The sequence below is a fragment of the Gossypium hirsutum genome, chromosome A12 (genome assembly GCF_007990345.1).
Source record: "Gossypium hirsutum isolate 1008001.06 chromosome A12, Gossypium_hirsutum_v2.1, whole genome shotgun sequence".
In the NCBI taxonomy this organism is placed as follows: Eukaryota; Viridiplantae; Streptophyta; class Magnoliopsida; order Malvales; family Malvaceae; genus Gossypium; species Gossypium hirsutum.
In genome coordinates, this window is record NC_053435.1 from 23,235,068 (window position 1) to 23,262,013 (window position 26,946).

At 33.2% G+C, this 26,946-nt stretch overlaps 1 long non-coding RNA gene and 1 other non-coding gene across 2 annotated transcripts; one reads left to right on the forward strand and one right to left on the reverse strand.

Moving 5' to 3' along the window:
* Positions 1 to 19,784: 19,784 nt before the first annotated feature.
* LOC121211991 (small nucleolar RNA R71) lies at positions 19,785 to 19,891 on the forward strand. Its single transcript, XR_005907204.1, has one exon. It is a non-coding gene; the product is annotated as a small nucleolar RNA R71 (small nucleolar RNA).
* Positions 19,892 to 23,644: 3,753 nt separating this feature from the next.
* Positions 23,645 to 24,972, reverse strand: LOC121210840 (uncharacterized). The gene is made up of 3 exons (XR_005906053.1): positions 24,731 to 24,972; positions 24,188 to 24,518; positions 23,645 to 24,108 (listed from the first exon to the last, which is right to left on the reverse strand). It is a non-coding gene; the product is annotated as an uncharacterized lncRNA (long non-coding RNA).
* Positions 24,973 to 26,946: the final 1,974 nt, after the last annotated feature.

The following is a 26,946-nucleotide window of genomic DNA, read 5'->3' on the forward strand; positions in this document are numbered from 1 at the left end:
AATTTCACCCCCAAACAAAATGACCATTTTGCCCCTAACCTTTCACATTATTTACAATTTAATCCCTAGGCTTGTATGATGAAATGCATGAATTTTCTACATTACCCAAGCCTAGCTGAATGTTCTTTCCTCTTAATGCAGCCCACATTTTTCCATTATTTCACATTTTTACCACATATTTTATACCTTTTACAAAAAGGTCCTTTTAAGGGTTTTTCCTGAAAATCACCTAGAAAAAGATATTTAACTCACATCCAACTTTCATATTCCTCCATAAATCATCAAAGAATAAACATGTCACACATGGTTCACTTTACATACATGAACCCTAACTCAAAATATGGGTAGAAATGGAGAGAGTAAGTTATCAGGATTTCAAAAATACGAAGAACATTAAAAACGGGGCTTGGGAGCACTTACTATTGAGATTGAAAAGTGAATAAACCCTAGATATTGTGGCTCTCAAATTTTGGCAGCAAGGGAGAAGATGAGCTGAGTTTTGGCTTATTTTCCCATTTTATTTCATTAATTAGCCAAATGACCAAAATACCCTTAAGCCATTTCTTTTAAATTTTATCCATATAATGCCCATTTTTGTCCAAAAACTTAAAAATTAGGCAAATTTCTCTTTAAGGACTTCTAATTAATAATCTAAATCAATTTCATACAATTGCTTTCAGAATCCAAGTTTTGCATTTTATTCAATTTGGTCCTTAATTTCCAATTGGACACCTTACTCGTAGAATTTCTTTATGAAAACTTTAACACATGCATATAATCATATTATAGACCTCATAATAATCATAAAATAAATATTTCAATGTCGAATTTGTGGTCCCGAAATTACTATTCTGACTAGGCCCTATTTTAGGATGTTATAGTCTGGTGGCTAAAAATGGTTGTCCCAAGATTATGGGAACCTCCTTGTCTGCCACACAGTCAAGTATGATAAAATCAGCCGAAAAAATGAATTTATCCACACGAACTAAGATATCTTTGATTTTTCCTTCAGGTTGAGCCAAAGATCGATTAGCTAGTTGCAGTGTCACTGCAGTAGGTTTCATGTGACCAATTCCCAACTTTCTGAAAGTTGATAGAGGCATTATGTTGATGCTAGCTCCCAAGTCGCATAAAGCCTTGCCCAAATAATGGTTACCAATTGAACATGGGATAGTAAAGCTCCCAAGATCTTTCATTTTGGGGGGCAACTAATTTGTGAGTGCAATAGTTTCCATATCGCTGAGCTTCTTCTTCTTGGACAAGAGCTCCTTTATAAATTTCCCATAATTCAGAATTTGCACAAGAGCGTATACTAAAGGAATATTAACCTGAAGTTGCTTCAGTGTGTTTAGGAACTATTGGTACTGCTTGTCCTACTCATTCTCCTTGAATCTTTGTGGAAAAGGTAAGGGAGGAGATACATCTGATTGCGCTGACACCTTTGGTTGCATCGACATTTTCGAGGGTCAGACATTAGGCATATGAGTGACAATTTGTAGAACTTTTTTGTTTGGTACATCGACAAGCTCTTCAGATTCAACTTTCTCACTAGGTATCACTTCACCAATATCTTGAGGTGCAATGATAGAGTCTGTGGTCGATTAGCCAGTCTTTTTACCACTTCTAAACAGGATAACCTTTGAGTGTTCTTTCCCTCTCGGACTAGGATTTTTTGTGTTACAAGGTAGTGTGCCTAGTGGTTGAGTATTCTGATTCGAAGCAAGTTGTCCTAATTGTACCTCTAGCTCCCGAATGGAGGATGAATTCCCTTTCACAATAGCTTTTGTACGAGTCATATGCTCCCGCATTAAAGCCCCAAGAGCAGCTAACGGGTTAACAAAAGAAGCTTTTGTGTATTGTTGTCGTCAATGGTCTAGACCATGCTGATTTGGCATTGAAGAGTGTTGTGATTGCATCTGATTCTGGTGTGGGTGTATCTGGCTTTGTTATGGATGTATCTGACTGTGCTAATTGTAGTTGTAACATCTCGAAATAGGGCCTAAATAGAACAGTGGTTGCCAAACCATGAATCCGAGATAGAAAAGTTTATTACGATTAATTTTATGATTTATCGAGTGATTAGATGCATGTGTTAAAATACCGATAAAAAATTTCAGTGATTGCATATCCGATTTGCGTATTAGGGCTTAATTGCAAAAGTTCATAAATATGAGTTCTAAATGCTAAGGTATTAATTGAAGTGCATAATTGAAGTAGAGGTTCTTAAATGGAAATTAGACCATTAGATTTTCATGGACAAAAATGGATATACATAGGTAGAAATAACTAAACAAATTAATGAAGGGCATTTTAGTAAAGTGTCAAATAAAAGAATTAAAAAGGGAAAAAGATGGCAAAAATGTGCTCATCTTCTTCCTTAGGCCGAATGTCAAGGGTTCTCCATAGCTAGGGTTTGTTTCAAGCTTCCAATCTCCATAGTAAGTGATTCCAAGCCCTGTTTTTAATGTTCTTTACGTTTTTGGAGTCTCGGTAACTTGATTAAGCTTATTCTAGCAATAATTTAACCTAGGGTTTACATTTGGAAAAATACCTATAGGTGAAATTTGTTTATTTTGATGTTTTATGGTAGAATATGAAGCTTGAAATTGTGTTAAACAACTTTTCCTAAGCGATTTTACGTGAAAACGAGTAAAATGACATAATCGGTAAAAATACCTAATGTTCATAAGTATATGTTAGAGTGAGAATTTGATGTTGCCATAGAAGGGAAAAATGATCAACATGTCATAAAACATAGGAAAATAGGATGAAGTTTAATTTCTGAGAAAGTGTAAATATGAAAAAGTTTAGAGGCAAAAGTGTAATTTTGCCAAAGTTTGAGTCAATGACTGTTTTAATAAATGTGAGTATTAAATAAGCTAAATTTTTTATTATAGATCAAGAAGAATTAAATTCAGAGTTAGACTGGGGAAAGAAAAAGATAGTGGACTAAATCGATATAGTTGATCGTATTTTGTTTCGAGGTAAGTTTGCAGTAAATAAATGTAATATTCTATTATTTTATGTTAATTTTGTTAATTTCCAGCATGTGTATATTTATTTTATGAAATTATTCAAAGAATATTCAAGCATGAATTAACGGAGAAGTAATTTCAGCAAGTCCCTGTTGAACCTTAGGAATGTGTAGGATACAAATGTCATGACATTAGGGTTAAAGGATACCTAATAAGACCATGACAAGGCGTGGCAATTGGTAAGGTTTCTAAGGCAAGGATACCATGTAAGACCATGTCAAGAAATGGCATTTATAAGTTACTATAAGGCAAAGGTTCCATGTAAGACCATGCCAAGGCATCGCATTGGTGAGTTCATAAGGCAAGGATACCATGTAAGACCATGTCGAGACATGGAAATGGTAAGTTTCAAAAGGATACCACGTAAGACCATGAAAATTCATGGAAATGGTAAGGTACCCATGTATCCTTAGGATTCCAAGTGGTTCAACGGGAGAATTTAAAGAGAATATCAATGTAAGGTAAGGTAAGACGAGTTATGCTAAAAAGGTAAGACAAGTTCATGCTAGAAGAGCAAAGGTAAGTATATAATGTTCATGTATGCTTGAAAAGGAAAAAGGTAAGTAAAATGTATTAATAAATTTGATTAAGTAAGTATTTAAGTAAGTGAGTAAGTGAAGAAGTTTAAAATATGTCTATGACAATTAATGAAGTTGCATTAAGTAGTATCATGCCAAGTAGTAAGATAATTCTTATGAATGTTGTTATTTATTTGCATGCAAACTTACTAATCTTAATGCTTACCTCCTTTATTTTCCTTCTTTTTATAGTTTTGTCAAGCTAACTCGAGGATTGTAAAGTACATCAGAGGTCCAGGCACACTATCACAAGGATTATTTTGGTATAGCTAGACATTTCATTTTGAGCATGGCATGTATAGCATCGTAGCCATTTTGTGTGTATGAACTTATGATATGGCTAATGAATGGTATGTAAATGCTTGATAATGATTAGCTATTGGAATGGCTAATCAAGGACATATTTTGTGTTATGTATGCCTAAATGCTAGTTATTCCATGGAAATCATGAAAAAGGTGAAATTAGCTTTAAAACAGTATCAGACAGCAGTAATGACGTGAATTTGAAAAATCACTAAAAATAGTAAAAATGGATTTGGATAGTGAATGAGATATATAATTAAAGCTTATTGAGTCTATTTTCATATGAATGAAACAGAGTAAAAAAAGGAGTTGTATTTTATGAGATATTTAAAATTTTAGTGAGACAAGGTCAAAGTGATTTTTGAATCCCCTGTTCTAACTTTAGAAATTCACTAAAAATAGTACAACAACAATTAGAAGTTATAATTTATATGAATATATTCCAATAGCATGGTTATTTGAATTCTATACGAGGAGAAAATTAATTAGTAGTGAACAGAGGTCAGAGCAACTGAACACTGAAATAGGGGAAATTTTAACTAATAAACTATACTAATTGGCTAGACCAAAAATTCTAAAACAAATTTAGTAAGAAGATATATGAGTCTAGTTTCAGAGAAAATTTACAAATTTGAATTTTGAGTTTCGTAACTTGAGTTATGATTTATTTAGTGACTATGACGCAGATGGACAGTTTATTTATGAAAGATGAAATAAATTGTTTTGATTTGTTTAAGTGATCAGAAAATTTTTATTGATTCCGGTTTGTTCCCGAACTGTTTCAATTTCATTTTTAGGGTCTCGAGGACCCTTTTTAAGGACAAATTAAATGAATGAAACTAAATTAATTTTAAAAGCAAATTTTTATGCCCCGAATTGGTAAGCTAAGTTCGGTAATGCCTCGTGCTCAACTCCGGCGAAAGTCTTGGGTAAGGGGTGTTACTGTAGTTCTACTGTTGTTGATTGTAATTCCCTTGTCTTGAATTATAATTTCCATAAGTAGATACCTGGAATCCCTAATTCAAAATTCAAATTTAAATGTACAATGATTCGATAGATAAGATTTTCCCTTTCTTAAAATAGAAAAACAAAATAGGTCACTTTCCGCCTAAGATTTCCCGTTAAAAATATTCATTTATTATTCATTATATGGTTGTTATATGATATGAGACCAAAAAGAGGAAATGGAAAGATCCATTTTGTATATCAATAGATGAAATAAGGGTGTGGAAAACAAGATAGGGATTCTCTACAATGACATTGTAGGCCAATTGAGAGGGATGTAGCATAGCTTGGTAGCGCGTTTGTTTTGGGTACAAAATGTCACGGGTTCAAATCCTATCATCCCTACCAATTACTTCTCCTTTGAGCAGTAACGAGGGAGTCATTTTAGATTTATTAAAATTAAGCATACATAATCCATCATTTTCTCATATTATATATGATATATGAAAGTATAGTTGTGACAATGTACTGGGGTTATAAAATAAAAGAATCCTCTTTTTTTACAGTCTTATTTATTATGATAAGAAAGTGCTTCTAGTCCAGTTCGGTAGAATGTGGTCTCCACAACCCAATGTCGTAGGTCAAATCCTACAGCCTTGTTAGGTAAAAAATTACATCGAACTGAAAAAAAAATTGAACAGCAATTCGAACTTGACCTCATTGGATTAAATTATTAAATTAAAATTATTAAATAAATTGAAATTCAAAAATTTAAGAATTAAAGGGGTCAGTCAAAAAAAGGTATGTTAATTAATCCAAAAAAGGTATGTTAATTAATCAAAGGTCCAACTGATCACCACGTCTATATTGTAAATATGTGGTTACAAATAATCCAACCAAAGTAATAGGAATTAGACCTGAGATGATTCCAAATAGAAAAACTTCAATCATTTTAATTTATTTGAAAGGAGAAAAAGAAAGGTAATATTTATCCCTAAATATTAATTTCTATAGTCTATGAATATCAATACCTAATAATTGATAATTAACATGGTAAGAAGCTATAGAATATATGGAATAGGATAGAAAGCTATGTTTTTATGAATTGTTCGTTCATTGAATTAATTTTCAAATAAGTCTTACTCAGAGATGAGGTTATAGTTAAAGCCACTAGTAAAAAACTGAAATAACTATTTATAGTAGGCATGAAGGGCTAAATGAAATATATTCTCATATCGGAATGTCGCAACATTTTATCCAACATTCTGAGTTCCCCAAGACTGTTGATTGCGTGCAGAATTATTATAAGAGCTGCCATAAAAATTGTTGCAGATGTTACTGACATAAAAGGCAGTCTCTGCATGTTGTGGACAATCTTCATAGTTGTGGTTTTCACTGCAAATCTCACAAAAAAAGGTAGGAACATCAACTTATTGAGCAACTTGTATAGGTGCAATGTCAGTAGTCCCTTGCATATTTTTTTTATCAAATTTGCAGGAGAAGAAACTTGAGCACTAAATGCAGATATTGCGTCCAGTTTAATAACTCCTAGAGTTGTTTTTTCTTGTGCAGCTCTAGAGATTAGATATTGGTAATCATTCTTAGCAATTCTCTCCAGAATTTCAATAGCATCATTATAAGTACAATCCAGCAAAGGTCCATTGGCTGATGCGTCGACTAGATTCCTCGTGTGTGAATTTAGCCCATTATAAAAAAAAACTCAATTTGTGTTTCTTGTTGAATTTTGTGCATGGGAAAACGTCAAAGAAAAGATTTATAACATTCCCATATGGTGTGAAGATTCTCATCATCCAGATAATGATAAGTTGCAATATCATTTCAGAGACGAGCATTCATTGTTGGCAGGTTACATCACAAAATAAATTGTGTTGCTAGTGCATTCCAATAAGTAATTGATCTGGAAGGTAGCCCAAGGAACCAATACGAGCTCTTCCCTACAAGGAATAAGGAAATAATTGCATATTCAAAGCGTCATCAGGAATGCCTTGTTGACTAAAGGAAGCACAAATCAATGAAAATGATTTAAAATATTCTCGTGCATCTTCATGTGACAGTCCAGCATATTGCCCATTAGAATTCAACATTTGAAACATTACTAGCTTGAGTTCAAAATTTCCAGCTTGGATTGTTAGCCTAACAACTCCTGTTAGTAAGTCATCCAAGACAGGTACGACAAAATCTCATATAGTCCTGTTTTGTATTTGAGCATCTTGTTGCAACGGTGGGTCATTAGCATTTTGGTTCTGCATTGAGGGTATGACTGCATTGTTTCTTGGCAAAGCTATATTCCTTTGTTCTCAAAGTCTCCTCCGAGTAGTTCTTTCAATTTATGGATCAAAATCGGTAATAAACTCCGAATTGCTTCGTGTCATATAACATCTAAAATAAAATGTGCAAATAACGACAAAAAGAAAACAAGTTAGTAGCAACTAAATATTTTGAAATAAAAACAAACACAAATAAACATCAAACAAACGCCATCCCTGGCAATGACACCAAAACTTGATCGGATGTTGAACATCACAGTAATAATGTGTAAGCGTACACTGTCGATGCAAGTATAGTAGACAGATATGAGTCTGTCAAATATCGATCCCACGAGGATGGTTGTCTTTTGTTTATCAATGTTAGTGCAATAAATGGATAGAAACAAGATAAATTGTGAGAGTAGGTGTCGAAGCAATAGCTTGAAAACAACAAGATAAAATATGATAATGATTAATTGGGATCCCCAATGTGAATATTCAACAGAATGCAAAGTGCTCACAAGGTATAAAAGGATAGGTGATTGTCGATGCAATAAGTTGCAATGAATATCTTACCAAGCTTAACTTCTATATTTAATCAAAGACTTAAACATGCATATTAGCCACACCTTCCGATGATGGCTATGGAACACTATTAAGAATAGGTGGATTAAATTCCTCTAATCCTTAAGCAACTTCCGTTTTCATGCTTGTTAGCTTGAACTGTCGCTGCACCTTCCAGTGTCAATGACTGTAATAACACTTCCGTGCTAAAAACATTCAAACCCAAAGATTAAAACAGTAGAAGCAAGATTGAATAAAATAACATTTAACCCAGAAATCATGTGTACTTCCATACTAACATGAATAGAAAGTAATCACTAGCATTTACAAAAAAAAATAAAAGAAACAAGTGGATAATACTATTCCTACACAACTCGACTTGAATCTATCTATTCCCTCTTGTGTCGCACTCAGGGCTCCTCGTCAAGAGCTAAGCTGCATCCTTTTCATGTCGGTTCACCCATCAAAGCTTAAGCCTCTATAGCCGAAAGCTTCAAGGGATATGTTGAAGAAGGTGATCCCAAAAAGCTCTCCCCTCCCTTTTTTTCTTTTTTTTATGTGAATAATTATATATTTTTTAAATAGCCTAGGAGTCCTTTCATCAGAATCATGTTGCCTCTGTACGTACAAGTTAGTTGTACCAAACTGGACAGCTCACGCATTTTTGTTCCTATCTGAACAGCTGTCAGGATGACAATTCTGGGCATAATATGAAATTACTCACGCAGCAACATCAGTACCAAAATATGACAAAATTAAAGGTAAATAAACTAAGATCCACTAAGTCATAAAATGTAAATTACTGAACTAAAAATTCTAAAATATGTGCTAAAGATAACTAAATAGGGACAAATTAACCAATACGTAGGGGAAAACATCTGTTCTTTCTAGTACTATCAATTACTAAAGAGAATGAAAAAGGACGGAAAAATAGTGAAGAAAAATTGAAAGGTCACTGAAGCTAATGGAGAACTGCGGAGGACCTTCCTGTAGTCTTTAGAAATTTTTTAGAGTAATGCTCGAAACATGTCTATTACTCTAGGGCCTAGGAGTAGTAAGATTACGTTTGTGAAAAGAAGCCTATGTTCATCTATAATTATTATCAATTTAAATGAGTATTGTTTCATTAAATTCTGGCAATTCTTATTCTTTTATTCATAGCACATAAACAATCATTCTTAGATTCATTCATTCTTTGTATATTCTTTCATACCCCCACAGATCCTTAGATATCAATGATATGAGCACTGATACTACAGCTCCTGATTTCTCTTGCGAGCAAGACATGTGTTTAGAGGAACCACAGGATTTTGAAGATGTTCAAGATTGTGACATATCTCTTGATCTGTTAAGAATGGTAAAGCAGGAGGAGAAACAAATCACGCCACATGAGAAAGAGGCAATAGAGAATATAGCCCTAGAGGAAGGGAAGGAGTTGAAAATTGGAACCCTGATTACCGAGGACACAAGGCATAGTCTGGTTGAGTTACTTCGAGAGTTCAAGGATATCTTCACCTAGTTATATCAGGATATGCCTGGATTGAATACTGACATTGTAGTACATCGTCTTCCGATAAGACAGGACTGTAAGCCAGTCCAACAGAAGTTGCGGAGAATGCGGCCAGACATTGTTCTAAAAATAAAAGATAAGGTTAAAAAGCAGTTCGATGCAGGATTCTTACAAGAAGTGAAGTACTCTGAATGGGTAGTTAACATTGTGCCTGTTCCTAAGAAAGATGGGAAGGTACGAATGTGTGTTGATTACAGAGATCTGAACAAAGCAAGCCCAAAGGATAATTTTCCTTTGCCACACATTGACACTTTAGTAGACAACACAGCGGGATATTCGTTGCTCTCATTCATGGATGGTTTCTCAGGATACAATCAGATAAAGATGCATCCAGAGGACATGGATAAAACTACCTTCATAACCTTGTGGGGTACCTTTTGCTACAAAGTAATGCCATTTGGACTGAAGAATGCAGGGGTAACATACCAGCGGGCCATGGTAAACTTATTCCACGACATGATGCATAAGGATATTGAGGTGTATGTCGATGATATGATTGCCAAGTCGCGTACAGAAAAAGAGCACATTAAGGTCTTAAGAAGATTGTTCTTGAGATTGAGGAAATTTCAGTTGAAACTCAATCCAGCAAAGTGTACCTTTGGAGCCAGATCGGGAAAGTTATTAGGCTTCGTAGTCAGTGAAAAGGGAATTGAAGTCGACTCAAACAAGGTTAGAGCCATACGAGAGTTGCCTCCACCACGTACTCAGAAGGAAGTTCGAGGATTCTTAGGAAGGTTGAATTATATCGCTCGGTTCATTTCATAACTGACCTAGAAATGCGATCCTATCTTTCGCCTCCTCAGAAAGCACAATCAAGGAACTTGGGATGAGGAATGCCAGAATGCTTTTGAAAAGGTCAAGCAGGATTTGTTGAATGCTCCGGTATTATCTCCACCAAGCCTATACAAACAGTTAATACTGTACTTGTCAGTGTTTAGTAATTCTATGGGATGTGTGCTTGGTCAGCATGACGAATCAGGGAAAAAAGAGAAGGCAATTTATTATCTCAGTAAGAAATTCACTGACTGTGAAATGAGATATCCACCAATTGAAAAGTTGTGTTGTGCACTGATTTGGACAACGCGAAGATTAAGACAGTACATGCTATACCATACCACTTGGCTCATCTCAAAACTTGATCCATTAAAATACATGATAGAGTCAACTGCTCTAAATGGGAGAATGGCGAGATGGCAAATTTTGCTTTCAGAGTTTGATATAGTCTACGTAAGTCAGAAATCTATAAAAGGAAGTGTGGTAGCAGACTTTTTGGCCAGTAGGGCTCTGGAGGATTATGAGCCATTGAACTTCAATTTTCCAAATAAGGAACTAATGTGTATAGCAACCACTGAAGATTCTCTTTGGAAGCTAAATTTTGATGGGGCTTCTAACGCAGTCAGAAATGAATTGGGGAAGTCTTGGTATCCCCGAATGGCGATCATTACCCGCTCACGTGCAAGTTGGACTTTGACTGTACAAACAATATGGCTGAGTACGAAGCATGCATCATGGGACTCCAAGCAGCTATAGAACGAGGTATAAAAACCCTAGAAGTATATGGAGATTCTGCGTTGGTAATTTATCAGTTGAGAGGTGAATGAGAGACAAGGGACCCTAAATTGATCAATTATCGAAGGGTAGTTTTGGGGTTACTAGAGGAGTTCGATGACATCACCTTCAATTTTCTCCCACGAGACGAAAATCAGATGGCAGATGCTTTAGCAACCTTGGCCTCAATGACTAAGGCAAATAAAGAGGAAGAGATGAGACCAATTCAAATGAGTGTCTATGAGGCTCCAGCTCATTGTTGTAACATTGAGAAAGAAGAAAAGGATGATAGCCCTTGGTATCAGGATATATTTCGATATGTGAGAGATCGTAAATACCCTGAACAAGCTAATGAAAATGACAAACGAACTTTGAAAAGGTTAGCTTGTGACTATGTCTTAGACGGGGATATCTTATACAAGAGAAGGAAAGACCAAGTACTTTTGAGATGTGTCGATGCTGTGGAAGCTAAGCTAATTTTAGAAGAAGTTCATGAAGGTGTATGTGGGACGCATGTAAATGGGTTCACGATGGCAAGGTAAATCATGAGGTTTGGCTATTATTGGGCCACTATGGAAGGAGACTGTATTAACTATACCAAGAAGTGTCATAAATGTAAGATTTATAGGGACAAAATTCATGTTCCACCTTCACCTTTACATGTTATGACCTCTCCATGGCCCTTTTCCATGTGGGGCATGGATGTTATTGGACTAATATCACCGAAAGCTTCGAATGGACATCGGTTTATCTTCGTGGTAATTGATTACTTTACAAAGTGGGTAGAGGCAGCCTCTTATGCGAATGTTACTAAGTCGGCTGTGAGTCGATTCTTGAATAAGGAGATCATTTGTCAGTATGGAATGCCTGAGAAAATCATATCTGACAATACATTGAACTTAAACAACAAAACGATAGCAGAGGTTTGCGACCAGTTCAAGATCAAACATCACAATTCTTCTCCCTATCGTCCAAAAATGAATGGGGCAGTGGAGGCCGCTAACAAGAACATTAAGAAAATAGTGGGGAAGATGACCGAGACTTATAGAGATTGGCATGAGAAATTATCGTTTGCACTCATCGCCTATCGGACATCTGTCAGAACCTCTACTGGGGCAACTCCATTCTCTCTAGTTTATGGGATGGAAGCAGTATTACCTATTGAAATAGAAATACCTTCTCTTCGAATTTTGACGGAGGTAAGGTTAGATGAAGCTGAGTGGGTTCAATCCCGATATGACCAGCTAAACTTAATTGAGGAAAAGAGGCTAAGAGCCCTCCGTCATGGTCAGATGTATCAGAAGAGAATGATGTGAGCTTATGATAAGAAGGTTCGACCAAGAGAGTTTCACGAGGGAGACCTTGTGCTGAAAAAGATCCTTCCTATTCAAAAGGACTTTAGGGGAAAATGGATGCCGAATTGGGAAAGGCCGTATGTCGTGAAGAAAGCTTTCTCCGATGGTGCTTTGATCCTAACAGAAATGGATGGGAAAATTTTACCGAATCCAATATATTCAGACTCAGTTAAAAAATACTTTGTCTAAAGAGGAAGAATCCAAGGTGAAAACCCACAAAGGGCGCCTTGAGATTCAAAAAAAAACGGAGAGGCCAAGGTGAAAACCTGTAAAAGGCGCCTTGTGACCAAAGGGGTTTTGAGTTGAAAACCCGAAAGGGTAGCTCAAATACTGAAGGGCATATAGTAATCTTGCTATATCTGATGCAACAAAGAGCGGAGAATGCTGCAAACTAGGGCATCGACGGAGTACTTTAGATCTTTTAAACACATGTTGAACTCAAGAAAGACTTCATAGAGCTAGTGTATAGACACTCAAGCGGCGATATCTAGGGCATCTAACTTCTATCTTGTTTGCTATCTTTAGATTCTATTTCTTCTAGAAGATAGGCTATCAGATTAGTTCCCTTTTGTATCTTTTTGATAATTCATTCAAATCTAATTATTCTTAGAAATTTATTCATCTTTTGTTATTCTTTAAGTATGTTGCATTAAAATGATGATAGATGAACTAAATATGTTCACAAATGAGGTTTTGCGCATTACTCTGGAATTTCTAGATAATATAAGAAACTAAAACAGGACAACTATTCGAGAGATTCGCGTAAGTAAGGGGCGAAGGAACTTGAGGAATTTCTTTCTTCCAGTCCAAAAAAGAAAATGAACAAAACCAACGATTCAATTCTTACAGACATCTTTAGTGGATCGTAGCATTTGAAGAAGGGAACGAGTTTACGAGCTGAGCAGGACCCTTTGAAAAAACAAGTGAAGGAATGAATGATGACGTCCAGGATAGGGGTCATATTCATGACATTTTGCATCATAGCATGTTTGATTAGGAACATTCGACTCACTCCGAGCATAGCATCCTAGTTATCAAGCATAATCATTCTACAGGTTATCGAAGATAGCGCGCTTTAATCCCCTAAATAGGGGGTAATAGGCCGCAATATAGCAGATCTCACCTTCAGATGTTTATGCTGAAGCAGATCCAAGATGACAGATCTTATCTCTTTGTATTCGACGGGGAGCAGATCAAAGATATAGCTGATTTGGCTTTCACGTGTTTACGATGAAGCAAATCTAAGATAATTTGTCGTCTCTGTATTGTTAGAGAACAAATCGAAGTCTGGCATCTTCACTTTGATGGAAGGCAGACACATAGCAGATCTCACCTCTAGATGTTTACGCTGAAGCAGATCCAAGATGACAGATCTTATCTCTCTGTACTCGACAGGGAGCAGATCAAAGATATAGCTGATTTGGCTTTCATGTGTTTACGATAAAGCAAATCTAAGATGATTTGTCGTCTCTGTATTGTCAGAGAAAAAATCAAAGCCTGGCATCTTCACTTTGATGGAAGGCAGGCACATAGCAGATCTCACCTTTAGACGTTTACGCTGAAGTAGATCCAAGATGACAGATCTTATCTCTCTGTATTCAACTGGGAGCAGATCTAAAAGATATAACTGATTTGGCTTTCACGTGTTTACGATGAAGCAAATCTAAGATGATTTGTCGTCTCTGTATTGTCAGAGAACAAATCGAAGTCTGGCATCTTCACTCGAATGGAAGGCAGACACATAGCAGATCTCACCTCTAGATGTTTACGCTGAAGCAGATCCAAGATGACAGATCTTATCTCTCTGTACTCGACGGGGAGCAGATCAAAGATATAGCTGATTTGGCTTTCACGTGTTTACGATGAAGAAAATCTAAGATGATTTGTCATCTCTGTATTGTCAGAGAACAAATCAAAGAAGCAGATTTGGCATATCTATGTTCGGCGGAGAGCAGATCGAAGATATCAACATGACAGTCAAGAAGATTGAAGACTATGATTTGATAGGACAGGTCAAATTTGGTCTTTCTGAATCTTTGCCCGATTCCCGTTACACAGTAATGAGCAAAGAGGGGCAGCTGTAATAGCTCAAATTTGACCAGGCCCTTAACTAAATAAATAAAACAGAAACAAAAAAAATAAATGTTTATTTATTTTAAAAGTCTATTCAAAAATAAACAGTCCATGTTACAAAGCCCAAACAGTGGGCCCAAAATCAAACATCTCAGACCCATTTACCCAAATACCACCTAGTAGGCCTAAGGCTACCCAGTGGACCCACTTACAACCTTAACCCAAATACACCCGAAGCCCAGACCTAAACTAGACCCAAACAACAGAGGCCCAAAAACCTAAAATTATCAGCTAGGGTTTTTCCCCTCGCGTCGCAACAGGTTCTGGAAGGTTCGGGGAGCGTCTGTCCAGCTCCCCAATCGAGGCCATCACTCAAGGCTCTGCCTCCATAATCAGCGCCTCACCAACACTGCGAATCCACACTAGCACAGTCATTGCCGGATTCCTCGATGATACCTGCGAAAGAAGGAAAGAAACACAGCAGGAAACAAAACAAATATGGAAGAAAATAAAAAGGTTTCTTTCCAAAAATGTAATAGAAACAGTGGCTATAAAAGCCTGAATCAAAACAGTGTAAAGGACCCCCTTTTTTACAGAATAGAAATATACTTACAGATATTCATTCAAAAAATACCAACAGTCTCTCAAAAGGTGATTTAATCGCATATCTCGTGCTTTATTTTGAACATATATGAACTGTTCTAGCATATACGAGTAAGGATCTAAGGGAAAAGAGGTTACCTGTGGAAGGACGAGGGTTTTTAAGCCTTCAGACCACCGTGTGCGACGGCACGTGAGGCGCGTGTGCAAGCACTGCACCGTGGCCGGAGGCCAGGGCCGGGGACCTCTCTCTTCCCTTCTGCAGAGCATTTCAGGACCTTTTTTTTAGACCGGTGTTAAAATGATTTTTTAAGCTGCAAAATTGGCTTATATAACCTTTTTGAAACGACATCGTTTCTGCTTAACTTAATAAGCTCAAAACGGTGTCGTATTAAGCTATAGATCCGCGCGTTGACCCGATAACCCGGGGAGGATCCGCGTGTTTTTTGGAATTGGGTTAATTACCCAATCGATCCTTCCACCTCTTTTAATTTATAATTACATTTTATTCTATTTTTAATTTGGCCCTAATATTTTACAATTGTTTCAATTTAGTCCCAACGGTTATTAAATCACATTCTGGAAAACAGCGCCGTTTTGAGAATAGGGCAATTTGCCCAGTGAGTCCCTTTTGTTTTACACGCGTTTTAATTGGGACCCTAATTCAATTTTATTTCTTTTGAATTCGCCCCGTAATTTTGCTGAACTTTAAATTTAGCCCTATATATTTATTTTTATTATTATTATATATATATTTCATATATTGTTATTTGTTTTTATTTTTAACCTTGCTTTTATATTATATATTGTAAGATTATTTTATTATATATATTAATATTATTTATTATCTATTATTTTTCACAAATTATTATTATTATTTTACATCATTATTTTTTTATATTATTATTATATTTTTACTTGTATTACATATTTATTAATTATTTATATATATTGTTTTTACATATATACTTTCATTATTATATTATATCTATTATATTTCTTATTTTCTATATATATAAATTATATTTTATTATATAACATTTTATTATTTTTATTTTTATTCTATATTACTTATCATTTTTTATATATGTTATGTATATCATATATAATCTATTATATTTTTTATGTTTATATTATTCATTATATTATTTAAAATTTTAAAATTTGTAAATTAAATTATATTGTTAACTCATATTATACACATATTAAATTATTAATTATTTATTTATTATGTATTATTCTACTTTAAAATGATATTTTTATATTATGTGTTATTTTATAAATTCTTTTACATACTTTTATTTTATATATTTTTTAAACCCCATATATTTTATATATAATTATTATTCTTTTATAAATATTTTGTTATTATGTTTTATATATTGTATAGCAAATACTATTTTAAAATTATTATTAAATATTATGTCTTTATTTGTGTTATATGTATATTTTGTTAACAATAACTCATTTCATTTTTTTTATATATTGCATATATCATGTGTTATATGTTATTTTATATTTATTATTTGATATTACATTTTATGAATATGTACATTGATATTGTATTACTCTTTTCTGTATATCATGCATTATTTAATTATTACTTTTTTGTATATCATGCATTATTTAATTACTACTTCATATGTTTGTATATTTTGTTTATTCATTCTCAATACATGCTATATATAACTTTGCATGCATATTGTTAATATTTGCTATATATGTATATTATTTTTATATGTATGTATCTAATGCACGATCTTTATATTATTGCCATTATTTTGTTTAAATGCATGTATTATTCACCTACTACAATAATATGTTACTATGTATGATTTGTAATGCAATACAATTCCCCGCGCATCATTTTAAAAAAAAACAAGGCTCCAAAGTTTTCAAAAAATATAAAGGCAATGCTTGGTGTTTGGAAATTTCGAGAAAGTAGTGCCCTAACTTATTGGGTTGCAACATTTCTCGTTGAGTTCGAATAATCAAGTACCCTTCTAAGTTTTTAAAGGTTTTCAAAATGTGAGCAACTGTCTTGGAATTGCAAAGCAATATGTCCTAACTTACTGATGTGGCGTTTTGTTGTTTCGAGATAGAGATTTCTAAAAAGCTAACTTAGTGTTAATACTTTGATACGAGTGAACTCCAATTTACAAAATCAAAATATTTTAAAGAGGATTACATCTTAAAAATTTTAAATTTCCGACATTAAAAACACTTGGTAATCAATTAGGTACCAATTTTTTGGGAGTTACGACGGTGCTAATCCTTCCTCGTATGTAACCGACTCCCGAACCCATCTTATGATTTCGTAGACCAAGACTAATGATTTTAAAACAAAATGTTTTAAAGGTGATCCCATCACACCTAAAAAGATTGGTGGCGACTCCCGTTTTCGTTTTTCTTAAAGTCGATTCTTATTTTCCAAAACTCGATTTAAAAATGGTCTCAACAAAGACAAAAGACAAAAATAGTTTTAAAAAGGAAAAGAATATATGAATAAAAATAAATAAAACACAAAACTAAATGAAATCACTTTGGTTGGGGTAGGAAGGAAACAAAAAAAAACTATATTTAAAAACAAAAAAAAAGTACATGGTCATGTGCAATCTCCTAGACTGTGTGTGATAAGAAATAGGCAAAAATAATCTCAGTAACCACATAGCCTAGGACAGATCTGTGTGTCACACACGGACGAGTGCTAAGCTGTGTGTGATGCTAGTTCGCTTCTCCCATACCCGTGTGCAGGGCTGTGTGAGTCACAAGATCTACCACATGCCTGTGTGTCCAAGCTATGTGTCACACACGGCCATGTCTCTAGGCCGTGTGGATCACCCCAGACCATGTGGACCCCTTTTTTCAATTTTTTTTATAATAACATGAAATTAGAATGAATGGATAAATAAATAAAAACACTCGGGTTACCTCTCAAGAAGCGCTTATTTATAGTCTCAGCTTGACTTCCCTTTTTAAACTAATGGTTAAGGCGAATCTCGGAGCCGAAGCTTCTCTCTCTCGTTATCAATTTTACCACCAAAATAAAGTTTGAGATGATGATTGTTTACCTTGAATGTGCCAAAATCAGGGTGTGTTACCTCAATAGTTCTATATGGAAATACATTTTGTACCACAAATGGGTTCGACCCACTTGACTTAAGCTCTGAAGGGAGCATTCGTGGATCCAAGTTGTCTAGCAGCACTTTGTCCCCAACTTTGAATTGGTTTGTCCTCTTTACATGCACATGCTAGCGTTTCTTAATTATTTCTTTGATTGATCTTGGTTTTTCATCTACCTTTATTCACCATTCATCTATTTCATCGAGCTGCACCATTCACTCTCCACTCATCCCTCAAGTTATATCACTTTGAATAAGATATTGCTCCAACATGTTTTCATGAGTGATTTCCTGCAAAGAACGTTGAGCCACGTGGATACTAACATTAACAGAATAATTAGCATCTTCTCACTCACTAGGGACTCTAACAAAATCATGTGCTTGAAGAGTAACCTTTTCATCTCCTACACTAAGCACAAGTTCACCAGACCGACATTAATAATAGTTCTAGTAGTGGTTAAAAAGGGTCGACCTAAAATCATAGGTACCTCAATATCCTCATCCATATCAAATACAACAAAATCAATAAGGAATATAAATTTTTCGACTTTCACAAGTACATCCTTAATAATACCCCTAGGATATGTAATTGATCTATCCGTTATTTGGGTTTCCCAAGACCAAGTTGTTTGAACATCTTATAAGGCATGACATTTTTACTAGCCCCCAAATCAGTTAAAGCATTTTCAACATTTAAACTACTAATGAGACAAGGAATAGTAAAACTCCCTGTATCCTTAAGCTTGTTAGGCAGTTTGTTTTGGAGAATGGCCGAGCAAATTGCATTGAGCTTCACAGTCGACTAGTCATCTAACTTTCTTTTATTTGTTAACAGCTCATTTACAAATTTTACATACTTTGGCATCTACAAAAGGGCTTCAACAAACAGTAAGAATTCAAGAAATTTATCATATTATTCTTTTATATAGTCTCTCTTCAATGCTACTGGATATCGAACTTGTGGTTTGTAGTCTTTGATTATCACCTTATGCTCTTTCTTACTCTCCTCAACCTCGTCACTTTTCACAACAGATTCTAACTTTGACATCTTTTCCGGGTCGATTAAACCTTCCACATTTGGAACAGTGGTTGCATGGATTTGCTCCTTTGGGGTTAGTTTTAGTGTTGCTAGGTAAGCTACCTTGTGGCCTTTCTAAAATAAGTTTGGAAAGCTATCCAATTTGATTTTCAAGCCCATGAATCGATACTTGCTAAAATTTCAATGTTGGTTCAGTGTTTTGAAATCAAGTTTATGACACCAAAATAAACTTAGCTAACATCTCCTCATGGTTCAATTTCTTCTATTGTTGATAAAGCTGCTAAAAACCCGAAGGGGGTTGTGACTTTTGATTATCTTGACCACCCCAAGAGAAATTTGGATGGTTCCTTCAACCTACATTATAACTATTGCTAAAGGAGTTATTTTGAGATCTAGAATTATTACCCATAAATTCGACTTGCTAATGCTACATGTTAGACTTGAAGGGTGAATATTTTGACTTAATCATCCCCACTCCATTCTCATCACATTGCATCACCAGATTCACTTGCTTAGAAAAATTTAAACCATCAATTTTCTTACCAATAGCTTCGACCTGATTTGCCAACATAAAAATTGTATCAATATCAAAAACTTCGGCTACCTTGACAGGTTTTACTCTCATAACTTGCCACTGATAATTATTCAGTGCCATCTCCTCAACAAATTCTGGAGCTACCTTAGGTGTTATGTTATTCAATGTTCCACCAGCTACTGCATCAATCATTTGTCAAGTCGAGAGATTCAAACCATTGTAAAAAGTTTGAACTTAGAGCCATAAATGTAGTCCATGATGATATCACCTTCTCAACAAATCCTTAAATCTCTCTCATGTATCATAAAGATTCTCAATATCAAATTGAGCAAAAGAAGAGATGTTATTCCTCAATTTAGTTGTTTTAGCTGGTGAAAAATATTTTAACAAAAACTTTTAAGTAATTTGAGCCCAAGTCGTGATAAAACCTCGTGGCAATGAATTTAACCACTTTTTTGCCTTGCTCCTCAAAGAGAATGGGAACAACCGTAAACGTATGGCATCATCAGTAACACCATTAATCTTGAATGTGTTGCATATCTCTAGAAAGTTACCCAAATGAGCATTCGGATCTTCATCTATCAACCCATCAAATTGGACATATAGTTGTACCATTTGAATTGTGTCCAGCTTCAGCTCAAAATTTTTTTAGCAATATTCGGTCTGACGTTACTCGATTCAGCCCCAATTAGAGTGGGCTTAGCATAAATCATACATAGTAGGAGGAGTAGGAGCTGCAGGAAGCTACAGATTATTTTGATTATCGCCCATCTCCATAGTAATATATTTTTCCTCTTAATTGTCTACTATATTCTGTTGACTTTGTTGTGCTTCTCTAAACTCTCTATGATTTTTGCGAGCAGTCTTTTCAACTTCACAATAAAAAAAATTAACAATTTCGATGGGTTTCCTCTAGTCATGAACCAAAAGAACCTGTCAAAATAAAACAAAAGCAAAATTAATATAAATAAAAATTAAATTAAAAAATTAGAATGTGTCAAATTAGAATGTAAAAATTAAATTAAAAAAATAAAAATAGCTAAATTAATATAAATAAAATTTTCCTAATATTCTAATCCCTGGCTACGATGCCAAAAACTTGATGCTGTCGTAAACCAACTAAAAATCCGACAAACGCAAGTGCACCTATGAATTAATAGTATAGCTACGGTGAGCAAAAATACCTTTCCCACGAGGATTAAAAGTACTAGTAATTACCGTATTTCTATTATTTAACTGACAAATTGGAGTGATTGATTGAAACTAAAATTAACTAAATTTGTTAACTAAAGAACACGACAAAAAACAAATTAGGAAAATAAACGATTAACAACAAAGAAACGAGACAATACCCAGAAAAGAATTCACCTAGACTTCATCTGTCATTATCAATCTATATTACACAATTTCTTGGCTTAGTATCTTGATCCGTAGAAGTATCTAAATTATGCTAATATCTCTCTTCAAGACTAAGAACAACTAACTCTAGGTTGATTAATTGAAATTTGTTTCTAATTAAAATGCCTATTGTCGTGTTAACTCGATCTATGGATCCCCCTATTAGATTTGACTATAATCCGATAAATTTATGTCGTCCTATTTATAGGATTGCATGCAATTCCACTCAATTATTCTAGATCTATTCTTAAAAGGGTTTATTCCTCCTCTAATTTAAGCACATCAAACATGTATTAATAGTCTAGAAATATTAAACCAAGAATTAAGGACACATAATTAAGAATAAGATCCAATTATTTATTGTGTAAAAATAGAAATCAAATAACATGACCCATCCTAGGGTTCATCTCCTTAGGTATTTGGAAAATTAGTTTATGATAACAAATAAAAATATTCTAAAGACAGTATAACCACAAGAAATAAAGAAAATCATAATAAACTTCAAAGAAATCAAAAGAAGATCTTCAATCTTGATGGAAATATACTTTAAAGTTAGCTTCAATGGTGTTTTTTAAGTTGTTTTCTTAAGTATTCTCTGACGGCTCACTCCCCTCTTTTTATATTTGTCATATATAGGTCTTAAAATGTCCGAAAAATCTAAAAAAATGTGTTTTCCCACAAGTTTGAAGTGTGATTCACGATTTTCACACGGTCTAGCACATGACCGTGTAGCAGTCCGTGTGAATCACATAGTCGTGTTTCCAGCTCGTGTGGAATGGCACAACCCATGTGGCTCCTAAAACTTGCTTCAATTTTTGCCCTTTTTTGCTCATTTTGCTCCCAAATGCTCTCCTAAGTATGGAAACATAAATTTAAATAATTAGGAGCATAAAATTCACCATTTTAAATCGAATAATCATCCAAAAATGCATTAAGAATGAGACTAAAACATATTACTTTTGGCATTTATTACAATTTCTTGAATTCAAATCCTGTAAAAGATAAGAATTCTTGCAAAAATTCTCTAAGGCACTGAAGCAAAGTGGAAGCAAAGCGAAAGCAAACTCGTAAAACAAAAGAGGCTAAGAACGAACAAAAAAGCATAGAAAAATAGCGCAACCAATTGTTTGAGTAAATGCTCTCAAAAGTATTCTATTACTTTAAATGTTTACAACTGAATGAATATAAATGAGGAGAAAGACATCTATTTATAGTTGAGCTTCCCTAAAACCAACGATATAGATTGAGTTACATCAATGATCAAGATTTGTGCCTATCTACAAGATGAGAGTCCTAAGGGGTTTAAATTCTATACATCTTTATCCTTTAGGATTTACAAAAATTACCCTGTTAATTCTAGTTTTATTGAAATGCTTCACTAAACCACCAATGCTTCAAGTAGATGGGCTTCTTCGTATGTTTTACAAGTTGGACCAATTCAAGTTGCTCAAATGAGCCCCATTTCATAAGTTGACCTCTATGGAATGTTTTGTGCACAATAGTCACAAGCTTTGATTCGTGACCTGTGATACTAGTATTTCATATATCTTATTTAGTATATTGTGTTTCATATAAAATGAACTTAATAATAGTCAATTTATTTTTCCAGCAAATTAAGTTATTATTTTTTAAAATGTTATGTAATTTAAATTATTTCATGTAATAATTTTTTTAAAAATATTTAACTTTTACCTACAAAACTATCCCTATAAAAAAATATTCAAATATTTTTTTTTATTTTTCTTCATAAGTCAAATTTATACTTTAACATTATTCAAAACTTTATTATTAAAAATTATTAGATATATATTATTTTTAAAATTAATAAAAATAAAAATTTAATTCTAAAAAATTATTTAAAATTAACAAAATTAAGTATTTAAAAAATTAAAATTTTATTCCTAAAATTAGAAATTATTAGATATATATTATTTCCAAAATTATTTAGAATTTGATTTTTAAAATTAAAAAATTAAAAAAATATTTCTAATATTTAAAAGTATTAAATATATTTTTTTCTAAAATTAAAAATTCTTTAAAACTCTATTCCTAAAATAAAAAATAAAAAATACTTTTTTAAACTTTATTTCTAAACTTACCTATATAATATGTATTTTAATTTTCTTAATCATTGTATATATATATGTAGATATTATAACAGTTTTATCTTTAAACTTTTTCCCTCAAAATTAAAGCATAAATCATATTCATAATGTTACAAATATATTATCTTTTAAAAAATTTAAGTATAGTATTAAATTGTTTGTATCTTTCAATTCATTAATTTCCTGTTGTTTGGCAGATTTCCTGAAAATGTTTTTCGAAATTTTTTTTTACATATATTAATAAATTTATATTTTAAATTGTTTTTACATATATTGCAATAATTTATTTATAAATAAATAAATCAAATTAAATATATAATAATACTCAATTATTAAGATAGAATATTAATCGTCATAAATTGAAAACAGCCAAAGTCAAAAAAGTTATTTGTAATTGTGTTATAAAAAAATAAAAAAACAAGGATTGAATAATTATAAATTAACTTCCAAACCACAATTAATACTAGAAATTAATTATATTATCCAAATACATAATTAGTATTACACCACATAATAACAACAACATTGTCCAAGTGCATAACTAATATTACACCACATTAAAAGTATCAATATCTTCAACCTTGAGAAAATTTTTGAAGCCAAATTTTTCTATGCTACTTACTTTTAATTAAAAAAGCTTTGGTCTCAAATTCATGACTCACTAGATAATCAAATACAGAACACAGGAAGTCATCATCAAATCCTTCTACCTCCATTGACATCACTTCTTCGTAAAGATGTGGTTTCTTATCCGCAGTAAATTGTTCCAAAGCATTAGCAATTTTGCCAAGTTGTTCACCCACAAATTTAATTTGTTCATCAACGACACTTTCTTGAGCATTTTTTCTTTTACGTTTGGATGTGCCAGATGAAGATACTTTTGTTCTTACCTCTTCAATCTCTTCATTATCGCAGTCTATAGGCACTGAATCTTGGTTATCATCATCCAAATCTATGTCAGCAAATGTTCTGGCAAAACTCCCTGTTGCCATATCTTTGCCAACAACCAAAGCCATTTCATCATAATGATCAATGCTTTTATTCAAAAAATGGTTCATACTTCTTGTGTGCCTATTGGATATTATACACAATTAGAATAACAAGTAAAAAAGAAATTGAAATATACTTAACATATATATACATATATTACCATCACTGCTGCATCATATGTCGCTCTATCACATGTGATCATTTTCATGTTATCATCCCATCCAAAACCACTTTCACCTCGAATTGTGCATATAATTTGCCACTATTATTTTATAGTCCTCAAATGATTTTCCACATGCTTCTCATCGCATTGGACTTGAAATCTTTCTGAAATAGCTTCGGCATCTCGATTAATAGAAACTGCTTTGAAAGAGTTAGAAGGCTTATTTCCTTTCTGGGCCTCCTCTGTTAGAATTTCAAGAAAAAGATGTTCCATCGGTTTTGTCCACCTGAATTGCTTGGAGGTCCCTTCTTTGTTTCCCTTACCCATTCTACATTAATAATTGTCATTGTCAATCATTTCAATATCCAACAACCTTAAAACATAATAAATTCAATATGTAACAAATTCAAGACACAATAATTTCAAAATCCAACAAACTAAAATTTCAATATCATTATCCAACCAACATTAACAAAAAAAACAATTTTAATACTAAAACATACAAAACATAGAAACAATAACCCTAAGCCATAAACCTACCTAATATTTCTAGCCATGTAATCAGTCCACATAGTTTCTGCAATTTCGTCTCTCTTAGCAGACCATTCTCTTGCTTCTTCTCTTTCTTCTCGCTCCGTAAGAGTTGGTATTATCAAATTAGATCCAGGCTCCTCGTATAATCCTTGATTAAGTAAATCACTAGGATCAACTCCCATTATATGATTATGAATGATACAACAAGTCAAAATTATATCTACTTAAGTCTAAAAATTCCAAAATGGTTCAGCATCTAATACACGAAACCGTTTCTTCAAAATCCCAAAAACGCGTCCAATAGTGATTTGCAGTGATGAATGATGAAGATTAAAGAGTTCCTTTGCATTTTCAGGCCCCTGAGCACTAAACTTTTTTAAATGGTATCGGACACCACAATATGGGGTAATATATCCATTTCAGATGCCATATCCAGCACCAACAAGATAATATTTACCTACAATATGACAAAACATAACTATTACTAATAAATTATGAGTTTACTAGAACTATTTGGTATTTAATGTTTTATAATTCTTACCTTCCAGAATTCTTAATCCTCTTGGGCTTGAAAGTGCATCACTTAAAATACGAGAATCATGTGCACTACCTTCCCAACCAACTAGAACATAGGAAAATTTCAAATCAAATGTAATGGCAGCCAATACATTTTGTGTCGTCCCCCCTTTACGGCTACGAAATCTTCTTTGGATGCTAAGTGGAACGGATGCGCGAAGATGAGTTCCATTTAATGCTCCAATACAATCTTTAAAATAAGGATAAAACCTTGGATTGTTTCTGATTTCACTAGGAGTTGACTCATCGGGTAATCTAATAACTAGCTTATACAATTTCAAAATAACTCTCAATACAACCCTAAAGTAACGGTGAATTGTCTTAATTGATCTATAATATCTAGATCTAATCACTCGAAACCTTATATTATTACCAATTATATGTAAAAATATAACTACTTGCTCCCTAATATTCACCGATTTAGTTGACTGTAACAAATTATTTCTACTAAGAATATCACACAAATTAAAAAAAGCTATCGGTCTCATCCTTATCATGTCAATACAATGCTGGTCACCACTATATAAAATACTATTAATATAATTTTCTCTTTCATAATCTCGATTCACATGAGGGTGAGAAGCAATTTCCTTCCTAGTTTTTAATTTTTTAATCCAGAGAGCCCCAAAAGCTAAAACTGAAACCACACTCTGACAATTGCATTTTGATCTTAATTACGATCCATCTACACAAAATAATGCCACACAAATATTACTAAAGCTACCATGACTAAAGTGCATACATACATAAATGAAAGTTTCTCAAGAAATGACTCAAGCAATGACTAAAGTTACCATGACTAAAGGGAATGGAATTAACAAACCAACCCCAACTTAAATAATAACAAAAAAAGGCATAATTTAAGGCATATTCATCACAAACTGTAGTACCCAATAGAACAAATTTTGCATCCTACACATATTTCTGATTATTGGCTAATCATAATAGCTGCGAAATTCGTATGCTAGAAATTGTCATATATATTTAAAAAAAAAGAGAAAAATATGCTAAGTTCATGAATTTGAACGTAAAAGGTATAAAATTTAATCAACATATACAATTACTACAATGCAACATGTGGCAGGAAAAATATATTTTAAAATCAATTTTTTATTCAAATTAAAAAAAAGCATTTGACTACAAAATTCAGGCATTTGCAATTTCATTTTCTATTCCTAAATAAAGAAAAGGAAAAAGAATTTTTTTTCAATGTTGCTAACTAAACATGTTTTGTTGATCCTTTTCTTTTTCTTTTTTTTTCAAATATGTAAACTAATATACTATTTTATTTACCAATAATAAATTTAAAAAATAACATTTTCAATATAACATTATTATAATTTTTTTAATAATAAAAATGGTTGAGGAGATTATTATTATCTAACCCTTTCAACATAACCAAAGGGTCATCGAGAGCTAAAATGAGCAGTTTGGGAGGTTTAATCTTGGTAAAGAAATTAAAATCTATCTCCAATTCTTCTACTGTTAATATAAAAGGCCATAGTAGTAATATCACAACAAACATTGACTTTTGATTAGAATTAGAACAAATGTGACAATTGGATTATTTGTATAATCACAAAATGTATCCTCATAGCCGGCAATGGAGTGGTTAGTTTTCATACAAATTGAGATGTGTTTAATAA